Genomic DNA, 13,036 nt, shown 5'->3' on the forward strand with positions numbered 1-13,036 from the left:
TCAAAATTATGACTTGCTATCTTAATGATGTTATTAGAGAAAGGGGGGAGGAAGCCTGCCCTTTTTCAATTCCAATGAGAAAAGTAATATCATTAGCTGATATCACCAATTCACATTATTTTTGCCTCAGGTGAAACAAAAGTGACTAGGTCATAATGGTCAAGCTTGAATGTAGGCATGCCTCCATTTGTCCAGCCCTCCATATTAAAATGGGCACTCCCAGCTTCAACATTTGAAAAGTAGGGGGAAATATCACCAATAGAGGATTTTTAAAAACCTACTGTAGTTAATATGTGATTATTACTTGATGCCATTATGAAGATAATAAAAGAAACTAGAAAAACAATTTTGGGGTATGCCTGTCTCTTGATATTCTGAAATGTCCATCCCAAAACTTTCAAAAGTCAATGAAATAATTAGTACCATCAAGAAGAGGAAGTCATCCCTGATCTTTGCAAGATCCAGAATTACACCAGCATTATCTCAGAGAGGCAGGTCTAGAAAGTGATTGTAAATTGGGGCTGCAGTTATAGCTTGGTGGCAGAGTGCTTGCCTAGCACGTGTGAGGCACTGGGTTCAATCCTTAGCACCACATAAAAAAATTAACAGATACAATATAGGCATACTATCCATCTACAACTACACAAACAAATAGTTTTTTTAAAAAAGGAAGTGATTGTAAATTATCCCATTTTGTTACATTCTTCCCCATAACAGGCTTTTTGATGATGATCTACCTATACACTGAAAATGCATATAACAGAAGCAAAATACGTTGATGATTATCTAGGAGAGAGGCAGGCACTGAATCTGATAAATACAAGTACTGTACTCTTATTCCTTCAAGCTGTGTGATTTATCAGAGTAATCCTGACCCGGGTGTAGACCCATCCACCAGTCTCAGTTCTAATTTTCTGCTATCCATCCAAGTCTTCCCATTTCTACACAACCTACCCAATGTCTGGAGATCAGGACAGAAAGTTTCAGGGTGGCTGACACAATACTATAGCCCTGCACAAAGTTAGTGCTTGTATTTGTATTCTGGGTTATTCCTCAGTCTTTTAGGTGTTTGACTAGTTTGAGTCAGTTTCTAAGAACTCCACATGAGAACCAAAAATCCAGGAAATGATCAAAGAACTAAACATACTCTGTGACTTTTATAAAACTGGCTGTCTGTTCTAGTAAACTCCAAACCTGGCAACAGCCCTGCAGTGCCTACACTATTATCCTACTATGTCATGTCAGTTCTTGCAGCTCTCTAACTGCACCAGGAAATACTTCTGCCCTGGATGTCCCCACACTCCCTCACAGGCATGTGGAAATTATTTCTATTTCTAAAGAAAAAAAAAATGGCCCTTCTTTAAAAAAAAATGTAACATAATGGAATAGTTTGCTCTCACTTTCTAGACCTAACTGTCTAAGATGATGCCCATGTAATTTTGGATTCTTACAAGATCAGTACAGTTATTTTACTAGCTAAAGTCACACACCTTTCTTGAAGTTTGTGATTTAACAAGATGGCTATAAAAAGAGCTCAATTCTTGAAATGACAAGGTACCAATTGTATTATCTTGTGCTTGCTAAATTTAACCAGCTACAAACATGATTGAAATAGTGTTATCTTGAATTTGCCCCTTAGTGACACAGAAAAAGCTTTATGACACTGCTAGTAATGAGGGATGCACATTGGGTTTCCAGGATGAAGACACCACAGAAAACTATTATTATTGGTATTCATATCAAATCCAAGATTAGAAGGTCAGATTGATGAACTATAACTTCTATGTTGCTCCCCTGCATGTAGGGCACAATGAGAATGCATTTAGATTCCTCTACACTCCGAAGAATAAGGATTTTGTTCATTTTTGTTTGCCTGCCAGTGAAAATAATAGCAATTTCAGCTCTGTTTCATCATACCACATGACTTGGAATTTATGCCTTTTACTTGGCTGGCTTACGATGGCCATTTATAGACCCATAATTTTATGTGCCACCTTCTCATAAAATTCACTCCCAATTTGTAAACCTAAGGCCAATGATGCACAAACCAGGTGTTTGGAGACACATTAGACAGAGTAGTCTCAGAAAAATGAGAACATGCAAGTCTAGGTTAATAACATGGTTCCTTGCATTTCCTTGGTCCCTGGATTTCCAGTTTAGGAAGGCCAACCCATGCACAAAGGACCCTCAGCGCCTTCCCTGGCATGCCACTTGGAAAAAGGCAACTGGTGTGGGAGGTCATCTCTGGAATTCATGTAGTTCTACAAGAGGGTCTACATAGAGTCAAAGCCACCATGAGGACAGGCAGGCCTGGCTGCAGCTGTGCTTTTCTCCAAAGCATAGTTAGTATTTTCCTCCTTCCTCCTCCCTTCCTTCATCTTTTAAGTCCTCTGAGAACATCAGCTACTTATTTATTTTCCTATGTGTCAACTGGATTCAACAGGAAGCAGGCACTAAGATAGGTTATGAATGCAACAGGTTGATTGGAGGATAACACCTGAGAAAGAAAAGGGAGGAAGCAGGATTTGGCACGGGAAGATTCCAGACTGTAACATTGATCTGGTCATTTTTCCATCAACCCATGTTCTGGAAGTGCCAGAACAAAGATTTCCCTTAGAGGAGTCTTATTTTGGGCACAAATAACCAGGGCCTTTTTAGCATTGCCTCATTTGGTCCTTGGCCAGGAATTGCCCTAAGGAGATTATGACTCTGGCTCTAAAGCTGAGGCAATTTATTGGCATCAAGTTTTCTCTTTAATCTTGAAGGTGGATCCAAGCAATACTCCATGCACCACAACCAGACACCTTCCATTGGGAAATAGCCCATCCCCAACTCCAAGTGATCCAAGCAGGACAGACTAAAAGCCTTTTGCTTTCCTAGACTCCCCCCTACAGTGTTGTGCACATGCTCCAAGTAGAATCAGAATCTGTTTTGAACATTAAACATGGGCTGACCAGGTCTGTCTCTTTCTCTGCAATGATGAACTCTAAGTACCACATAAGTTTGGAGCTTCTTGGGGATGTCTTCTCACCACATGGATAACACTGTCTGAGAGTCAGGCAGAGGCAAGCAGAGTCCGAGATGGAGCAAGAGCCAGGGAGATGAGATACATTGATGGTGGATAAGAAAGCTTTATGGTCTACTTCAAATCCTCTTGGCCTCTTCCCTTAGTCCACCCACTGCTGCTGAGATCACTTCCATGCTGGCTTTGATGGGCCTTCTGCAGGTGCAACCTGGCAATGTTCTCCACCTTAGACTTCTCTGAGACTGCAATGAATTCACTTTCTACCCTAAGGCTACCCTCTTGTGAGATGCCTGTGGAACCTGTTCAGCATTCAAATGTGCAACCTGTAAATGTGGGGGGCATCAACACACATGGGGCCACACTTGATAAGTGGGGCACAGTACTGATAATTAAATGCTTCCCCTTATGTCTCCTAGAAGGTCCATCCTGAAATGTATTCTACAAAGCTCCCCTGAAGAGACCATAGCATTAAGCTCTGGTTTCTCACAGTGTCAGCTAACTCATTTGCATCTTTCTCAGCTTTCCTGCATCCCCTTTCAATGCTGCTCCCCAATAAACTACCTACATACAAGCTGTTACCTTCGGTCTCCTTTATGAAGGAACTCGGTCTATAACAGATGGCACCATTGGAATACCTGGATCCTACTACTCCTGAAACAACTTCCTAGTTCCTTGAGCCAGTAAAAGTATAAAATCTCTCTTTTTCTTTTTTTAAAAAATTGTGTGTGCATTTTTAAGCTAGTTTGAGTTGGATCTTTGTAATTTGCAACCAAAAAATAACTTACCAACACACCCCATTTTCCTCTTTGATCACCATCAGCACCATCATCACAGTCACCACTATGTCCATCTCTCACCATCTCTTTGTCCTCCCAGTCAGCTCCAGTAAGATGAATTGTCCTCACTGACTCCTCCTCATCCACATCCTCCCACATATATGGGGATGCCAATCTTTGGCAAATGCCAAATCTCCTTAGAGATACCAAATCTCTAAATCTATTGGTGTCTTTGAATGTAAAGGGTGTCTCTTGTAGACAGCACATTGAGTCTGAAGTGCCTCTGGGGGCCTTCAACTGCATGCAAACTAGAAGTTATTGGAGCCAGTCTGATTTTGGAGATAGACCCAAGTCAGGGATTAGAGAGAGATGGTTAAAACCAAGAGCCTGGATAAGGTCACTGAAAGAGCTTGTATAGACGAGCCTGCCACAATTGGGACTCTGAGGGCCTGATATTTAAGGCTGCAAGGAGGATATTGATTATTCTTACTCTTCCCAAAGTTATAGACATGTTGCAAAGGCCTAGAAGAAACCTCAGTAGAGAAATAGCAGGTGCCGCAGAAGTGAAGAAGGATCCAGAAGGCAGACAGACCCTCTCTGAGTGCCCTCCTCCTCACACACAGACTCCATCTGTGTGGGCATTGGCAAGGATTTGACTCTGGGGGTACAAGTGAACCATTATAGCATCTCTGGCCATGTCTCTGAATATCAAGCTCTCCTCCAAGATATTTTCCTTGTCAGTGCCAATCAGATCCCTAAACCTGATTATATACTGAAGCAGGAACAGTTTGGGAAGTCCAAAACCAATTTCTGCCCTCTTTCCTAAACTTCTGCTTCTGGTGATTGTTGATCTCTTCCATGGCAGAGTAGCAGGCCAGAATTTTAGTAAGTCCTGAATTTGTGCATAATTATTGGTGGTATAAAGGTCCCCAGGCTTTTTGATCAAAAAGAAGGAGTTCAAGAGATGACATTCCACAAGCCTGATCTAATCTACTTAGAGAGGACTGGGAAGTTCATATCCAAAGGAGGATGAGGTCAGAGAAATAAAATGGGAAGTGGCATCTCATTTTTTAGAACGCATTTTGATGATGTTTCTAAGCAAGGGAAGAATACTTTCTGGCAGACAGCAGTCGCTACTGTGATAACAGACGATTTTCTGGGGTTTGACTATGAAGGCATTTTGTCTTACCCAGTGCATCCACATTGCAAATGCCAGATGGTTGGCTCATGCGGCATGCAGTTCATGACATTTAAAACTTTGGATGTTGGAGTGTGCTGCTCTTTTATTCTTTCCAAACACACTGCTTCTAATATTTGTCTTTGAGGATTATATAGTAAAAGACAAGATAAATTCATTGGTCATCATTCCCAAAACATTAGTTTGCCAGAACTAAACTATATATCACAAGAATAAATAGGATCTGATCTCCAGTGCCTGAATTTTTGCAGGATTATGTACTCCAATAAGATGATTGGGGGTTTACAAGGAAAGATGCTAAACTTCAAAACACAAAAGGCAAAAACATCTCTTTCAGCATCCATATCCCATGTACCTTTTGGCCTGTCTATTAATTTGCAAAGAGAAATTGCAGTGCCCATTTTTCTAAACCTTGACATATTATCTATAAAAACCCAGGGACTGGCTTAACAAAAGGGAATCAGATGGTTCTCACTGCTTTCGACATTATGCTTTCACAAATGAAACATTCAGTTTGTGAATCCAAAAAGGACTAATTGAGTATTTGTCATATGGTCAAGCCAGGGTCTGGCAATCTATAGCCTGTGGGCCAAATCCAGCCCACAGCCTGTGTCTGTGTAGCTGGAAGACATTGCAGGAACAGACTGGCACTATGAGCTGGGATACCAGCCAGGGCACCATCCTCCACTCCTATTTCTGCCTCTGCTTCCAGAATCTGCGTCCCAGGTCAGTAGCTACTACTCCGGAGCTATTCTGGCCAACATCTACACATTGAGGCCTCTGCTGTTAACAACTGCTAAGCACAGAGCAGTCTAGGAGCCTTCTGGCCAGCTACAAAGTCAAATGGCCCAGCTCTCCAGGAGTACAGAAGGGTACACCAGGACCTGGGTGTCAAAAGGTAAAGAGAAAACTGATCAAGGTAGCAAGCCTCCTCCAATCCCACTCACCACCTGCCTCCCTGTCACCCCTAGAGCCAGGCTCCAACATTAGAGTCAGCCACTCTTCCTCCTGAGAAAGTCTGCAACAAATGGTAACTGGACACAAAGTCCACCACCCAGCACCAGCCACCCTGGCAGGGTGTGGCAGGATTTGTCTCCCTTATTATATCAGTACCTACATGATATTCTCAGTTTTGCCTCTTGGTCTACAAAGTCTATAATGTTTATTATCCAGCCCTGTATAGAAAACTTTGGGACACCCTGGTATAAATTCCCACTTTCTCCAAATAGACTAATCATTAAGGTACATAAGGGGGATAGAGAAGGCAGAAATCTTGAGAATCTATGTTAGGAAACCAGAGATTCTTAAGTTGCATTGAAGAGAGAGATGCAAATTATAGATTTATATACCTGAATCCACACATTTCTGAAAGTTGCATTAATCTTTTACCCTTTGTGCTATCTGCTTGCTAGGCTTAGTTATATGGGGTATTTGAATGCCACCTACTGGGCACAAATGGCCTCCACATATTGGAAATGATGGTTAACACTGCAGAACATGGAGGTGCCACTTGGCAACTGGCTGCATAGCCTACACTGGGTGGCACTGGGTGTCATGGCTGGTTGAAGAGCTTGAGACATGGGGAGAGGTGTTCTCTGCTTCAGTAAAATTTTTCATTCAGGGCAGAGCAGTGTTTCTCAATCTCTTTGTTTTAAAGCTTTCCCAGACATTGTGGAGTGTTTCTCAGCATCCCTGGCCTCTATCCATGTAACAAGTTAAGTGGCATCTCCCTCAAAGATATGTCCAAGTCCTAACCTGCAGCATCTGTGAATGTGACCTTATTTGGAAATAGCATTTGTCTTTGCAGATGTAATCAAGTTAAGGATCTCAGAATGAGCTCACCCTAGTTCAGGGCAGGCCTTAAATGCAATGACAGGTGTCCTTATAAGAGAAAGGAAAGGGAGATTTGAGATGAAAGACAGAGAAGAATGCCATATAAAGTCTGAGGCAGAGACTGGAGTGATGTAGGCACAAGCCACAAAATACCAACCATAGCAGCAGCCACCAGAATCTAGGAGAGAAGCATGGAAAGGACTCTCCCTTGGAGAGCCTCTAGAGGGATCAACCATGCTGGCACCTCCATTTCAGAGTTCTGATCTCGAGAAGTGTGAGAGGATAAATTTCTGTTCGTTTAGGCCACCAAGTTTGTGGCATTTTGATGCATACACCAAACTAATACAACACTCTAGATACCAGTAGCATCCTCCCCCAGGTTGTGATAATCAAAAATGTCTACAGATATTGCCAAATGTCCCATGAGGAGAAAAATCACCCCTCATCAAGCCCTGTGTTGGCATTTTGGCCTCTAATATAAAAGGAAGGAACGCTCAAGTATTTGAAGGCTACCTAGCCATCAGTCCAACTGAACAGCAGGGTAGTGCCATCGACAGGCAAAGCAGATGGGAAATACAACTGAACTACAGGAGCTGAAATGCAGAAAAAAACAGTAACTGACTTTTTTATTAATTAGGCCTTTTCTCTGAGACACCAATGGACACAAACAAGAACCCTTTTAAATCCATTTTGATCACTAAACATTAATAAAGAATCCTAAACTTCACTTCTTTGCATGGTGGAGGTCAAGTTCAGTATCCTGAAATAGAAAGGAGAATAGGACCACCACACACAGAGTCCTTCTTATGCATCACAAGCATGTGTCCAGGAGAAAAATGCAATAGTTAATAAAGGAGTCATTTTGGCTTCCTGACTCTTGGCCTTTTTTACTCCCAGTTAAAGCAAGATGCTAACTTCAGCTCTAATTCTGGGGGAAAAAAACTTAAGTCATTTCCAAAAAAGTGTAATAATATCATTGCTGATTAGAAGTGTGGGTTTGAGAATTGAGCTGCTTGGCTTCTGGGTAGAATTCTGCCATGCCTGAGCCATGGGAGTGTCCACAAGCCACAAAACCTCTCCAAGCCTCATGTCCTCATCTGTAAAATGTGGGGAGCCATAGTGCACGCAGCTCAGAGTGAGTATTCAAAAGTGCAATGAAAATAAAAAGTGCTCAACCTAGAGTTTGGCATAGTGAAGTGTTCAGGAAACATTCGCTTTTATTATCCAGAATGAAGCACATTCATGAATTAGCCAAGTGATTTGGCAAGCACAAAAGTTATTGGTGCTTTAAAGGCACTCCCCAAGAAACAGAGGAGTAAAACCATAGGATTTCAAGTGCCCAAGAACACAGCATGTTCAGGAGAAGTTTTAATTATCTGGATGAAGGATTATACACACACACACACACACACACACACAAATGTGCAGGTAATCAAAGGCAGCAGTTAATCCAGAATAACTGAACCACAATCTGCAGGCGCCATCAACAACCAATTTCCCTGGGGCAATAGCCCACCATGTAGCCTACCTATCTATGTGTGAGGCGAGGGCTTATGCCCTGAGAAGCCTCCAGCCAATAATGAAAGTGGACCTCAGATAGTAGCCTTGATTTGGAATCCTGATTTGGTTTCAGTTAATCCACAAAGTTGATTCCTGAAATCAACTGAAAAAGGACAACCATCACAATTATGCTGGATCTCCAAAAAGCAATTTGAAAATAGATAACTTTAAAAACTTAAACATGTATTAGTTTCACATTGCTATCACAACAAATTATCACAAACTTGGTGGCTTAAAAACAACATAAATTTACTCTTTTACAGTTATAGGGGGAAGAAGTCTGAATGGACCTTACAGGCTGATATAAAGGCGTTGGCACAGCTGCATTCTTTCTGTAGGATTTAGAACTTTTCCAACTTTTAGAAGTTGCCCCCATTTTCTCTCATGGCTCTTCATTACTTAGATCTGCTTCTGTGGTTATATCCCCTTCTCTGACTCTGACCCTTCTACTTTCCTCTTATGAGAACTCTTATGATCATATTGGGCCCACCTGAATAATCCAGGAAAATTTTTAATCACATCTATAAAGTCCCTTTAGCCATGTAGGACAACATATTCACTAGGGCCAGTTTTTGTGTCTACCACAGTGCAGAAATTCTAATAAAACATATATTTAACCCAAGACAATCATAATCATGTTGTACTATAACAGAAGGATCCTCATTTAAGTTTTGACATTGTGATTTAAATTTTTCTTGTACAAGAATGTACCAAAGGGAACTAGGTGCATACAGAAGTCTGGATGATATGTGATTGGAAGTCACAGTCAAGGCCTGCTAAGAAAATACATGGAAGTCCAGAATAAAGGAGTTAAATCACTTCTGATAAACCAAGGAAGACTTGGCAGAGTAAGGAGATTCTTAGGGTTAGGTTGTGAAAGAACAGAGACAGTCTGGTTGTCTGAAGAGGTTATGGGAGTCTTAGGCATATGGCACTACACTGACCGATGACTGAAAGATGTCCCTTATCCCATTTTGGAGCATGAACTCTGAAATGCATGTTCTATATTGCCTGACAGTTTCTCCAGCTGCCCACAGCTGGCTAACATCTCTTTCATTGATTGCCTCCCCTTCCCTGCTCCCCTTCTTTCCTATTCCTTCAGGCCATTTCCTGGCATCACATTCCAGATAAATAATTTGCATTTGACTCTTCAACTCAAGGTCTGCTATCTGGGGAGCCCAGCTGTCTTGGGCCTCTATTATAGAAGCATGAAGACACCTTACCAGCACTTGTCATTATGAAGTGCTTGGGAGTGAGGGGAGAATGAGTGTGCTTCAGAAGACACTCACTTGCAGATAGAAACCAGTGACAACCAATCAAGGTATAGGGGAGGTAAAGGAGGTTGAAGACCTGAAATTTCTAAAGAGAATCAAGACATAAAAATATATCCCTAGCCCAAGATATTCTTATTTTAGAAGGGCAAAGACTAGACTGTTCTTCCCCCTTCTCCACATTTCATTTAATCCTAACTATTAGCTTTTATCCTTTTATGTTTCCTCTCGTAATTTATTCAAGTTTAATCCTGATTCATAGCCACAAAAACTTTTTGGGTCACACAAATATAAAATGTGCTAGGTTGTTAAGCTTTGGAACAACGAAAAAGGAAAATGGTCTATTCCCTGTATGTAGTATGCTGATAAATGTTCCAGTGGGGAAAAGGGGGTCTGGTTTGTAGTATCTGGCAATATCTGTGGTATAACCATTCCCATCATGGCTGCCTTTAAACTAGGAATACGACATTGAATGGCTCATGAAACTACTGCAAATTTAACCATTAGCTCTTGTGAGCTGGTACAAGCTGACTTCTTCATAAAATTGCAGCTTTATACAAATTTATAATGGTAATAACTGCTTAGTCTGATTAGACTATTTGCTTTATCAAACCGATCCCAAAATGGAAAAGGACTCATTGCCACAGAGTTTTATTTCTTACTCACATGATAGTACTGGGCAGGTAAACAAACCACTAGCATGTCCTCCTCCACAGTCCTTCAGAGGCTCAGGCTGACAGCAGAACTGCCATCTCCAACACAGGGTTTCCATAGTCACCCTGGGCCATCTTCATTCTAATCCAGCAGAGAGAAAGAAAGTGGAAGATCACACGTGGTGCTTATGAACCTCCTCTCTACTCAAATTCTATTGGCTAAACTAGTACATGACCACACTTACCTGCAAGGAAAGTTGGGAAATGTAGTCTAGCTCTGAGCCTAGAAGAGAGGGAGAACATGGATTTGGTAAGCATCAGCTTTCCCTGCCACAATCATATTTGTGAGCATTTATGCTATGTATGCCAGTTCATGCTCAACAAGTATGTATGCATAGATGAATTAACAAATTTTATAAATGAGAAAACTAAATCTTAGGTCAAGTAATTTGCTGAAGATTACACAGGTAGGAAGCAGCAGAGCTTAGACTCAAAATCACGTCCATTCTATGCCAAAGGCAAAGCTCTTCAACAGGTAAGTTTCACCTGGCTTTGCCTACATAAAGATGATTGTCAGAATAATATGAACCTGTCTGTTTCTTAAAAGCAGGAGATAGGGCTGGGGTTGTGGCTTAGTGGTAGAGCGCTTGTCTGGCATATCCCAGCTAAAGTAATTCTGCTTTGGCAACACATGGTCCCCAATCTGGCTTTTTCAGACCATTAGTTCCAAGTGGGTGAAGCTGAGTTTTAGCAAATAAAAATCTGTCTACCCTGATTGTGAAAATTGATGGATGTTAGTGACTAGAGAATGATTTAACTTGTAGTTGCTTCCCTCCAAAACACAAAAGACTCAAGGTGGCTGGGAACAAACCAAAGTGAAATGGCATTTTTTATCTCAAGCATAGGAGAGGTGATAGAATCAGCCAGGCACTTGGAATGAAGGAGAAAACATGGAGACGACATCTTGACCTTTTGGCCCAGGACAACTAAAGGGAACATAAATTAAATGTTTGCACTATCTTAGTCCTTTGGGGCCTTAATTATGGATTCTTCTGGGTCCAAGATGAGGCTGCCATGAACTTTCATGGCCATCGCAGGGTACAAGAGCTGATATCCACCAAGGCAGCTCTGCATCAGTAGCTGCAAAGCGGGGTCTAAGTGGTTTGTTAATGACATGAAATATTCAAAAGTACATAATATTCTTCCTTTTGGGAGGAGGTACCAGGGATTGAACTCAGGGGCACTCCACCACTGAGCCACATTCCTAGCCCTATTTTGTATTTTATTAGAGACAGGGTCTCACTGAGTTGCTCAGCGCCTCGCTAAATTGCTGAGGCTGGCTTTGAACTCGCGATCCTCCTGCCTCCACCTCCCAAGCCGCTGGGATTACAGGTGTGAGCCACTGCACCCAGCCATATTCTTCCTTTTTATAAAACACAAATTAGTATTTTTATTCCTCCAATATCATTCTCTAACATTTTGCTTTAGACTCCTTGAATCCTAAAGAAAGGAGCTATCGATGTAGCAAAATTCCACCTTCATCCTCTTAGGGTTCTGGCTGTGCCTGAGAATTAAATTTACATAAGATATATTCAGAGGAGAAAAGCATACAAATTTATCTAATACAAGTTTTATGAGACACGTGAGCCCTCATAAAGAATGAAGAACCCTCATAAAGGAAAGCAGTTAAGAGTCAATCTCTTATATACTGAATTGGACAAAGAATAGTGATTTGTGAAAAGCAACTAATTATGTAGGGAGGCTTGAAAGATTAGAGTTACTATAACAAGGTCTGCACAGTGCTCTCTCAGTTTCAAGTTCACATTATTGATGATAATAAGGTTATTGCATTTCATATAAGAAGGACATTTTTCACATGGGAATTTTACCTCCTTCTTTTTTAAAAAATTTCTCTTTTAGTTGTAGAGGGTCAAAATACCTTTTATTTATTTATTTATTTATTTCTATGTGGTACTGAGAATGGAACCTAGTGCCTCACATGTGCCAGGCAAGTGCTCTACCACTAAGCCACAACCCCAGCCCTACCTCCTTCTTTTAAGAAACAGAATGAAGATCAAATTGATCTTTCTGTACCCCTGGACTTGCTGGGATTGGGGGCATTTTCTTTGTGTGTTTATGTATGTGGTGGGGGGACTGGGGATGGATCCCAGAGTCTTGCACATTTCTAGGGCAAGTTCTCTAACACTGAGCCACATCCCCAGGCTGCACCTGATGTTTCCTAAGTGACTTTAATTAAAAATAGCCAGTATTCCAGAGCAGTATATTTTGAGGTGGGCTTAAGTCTTTCAATCACATTGCAAATAGTATCCTTGGATTTTCCCATGAACCTGGAGTCTCCCTTTGGAAGTGTGTGCACTGAATTGCAGCCATCTTCACTGTGGTAGCTGAAAATAATTTTTAAAAAACTTCTCTAAAATTATGATGCTCTATCTACAGCTACATTTTTATTCCCTTTCAGACCTTATTATTAGATGCACCTTTTGGATCTTTTTCTACTAAAGCAACAGATTCAGTTAAAGTTCTTATATTTGAAAGAGAGAATCTATTAACCAAATCCAGAAATACTGAAATTTAATCTCATTTCTATTCTCTCTCAACATTGAACACCAAAAGAACTTTCCAGCCAGTGGGGCATTTCTGTCCTTTGATGTGACATGTTCAGTGAAGTCACTGGCGTGGATTTCCTGAGCAGTTAGTCT

General features: G+C 41.2%; 1 long non-coding RNA gene across 1 annotated transcript; it reads right to left on the reverse strand.

Annotated features, from left to right (window-relative positions):
• Positions 1–1,364: 1,364 nt before the first annotated feature.
• On the reverse strand, positions 1,365–12,199 carry LOC131423400 (uncharacterized). The gene is made up of 2 exons (XR_009224893.1): positions 10,562–12,199; positions 1,365–10,458 (listed from the first exon to the last, which is right to left on the reverse strand). It is a non-coding gene; the product is annotated as an uncharacterized LOC131423400 (long non-coding RNA).
• Between the last annotated feature and the right edge of the window lie 837 nt (positions 12,200–13,036).

This window comes from Marmota monax, unplaced genomic scaffold, assembly GCF_021218885.2.
Source record: "Marmota monax isolate L192 unplaced genomic scaffold, Marmota_monax_Labrador192_F-V1.1 WCK01_AAM20220418_F8-fsc00089, whole genome shotgun sequence".
NCBI classification, from domain to species: domain Eukaryota; kingdom Metazoa; phylum Chordata; class Mammalia; order Rodentia; family Sciuridae; genus Marmota; species Marmota monax.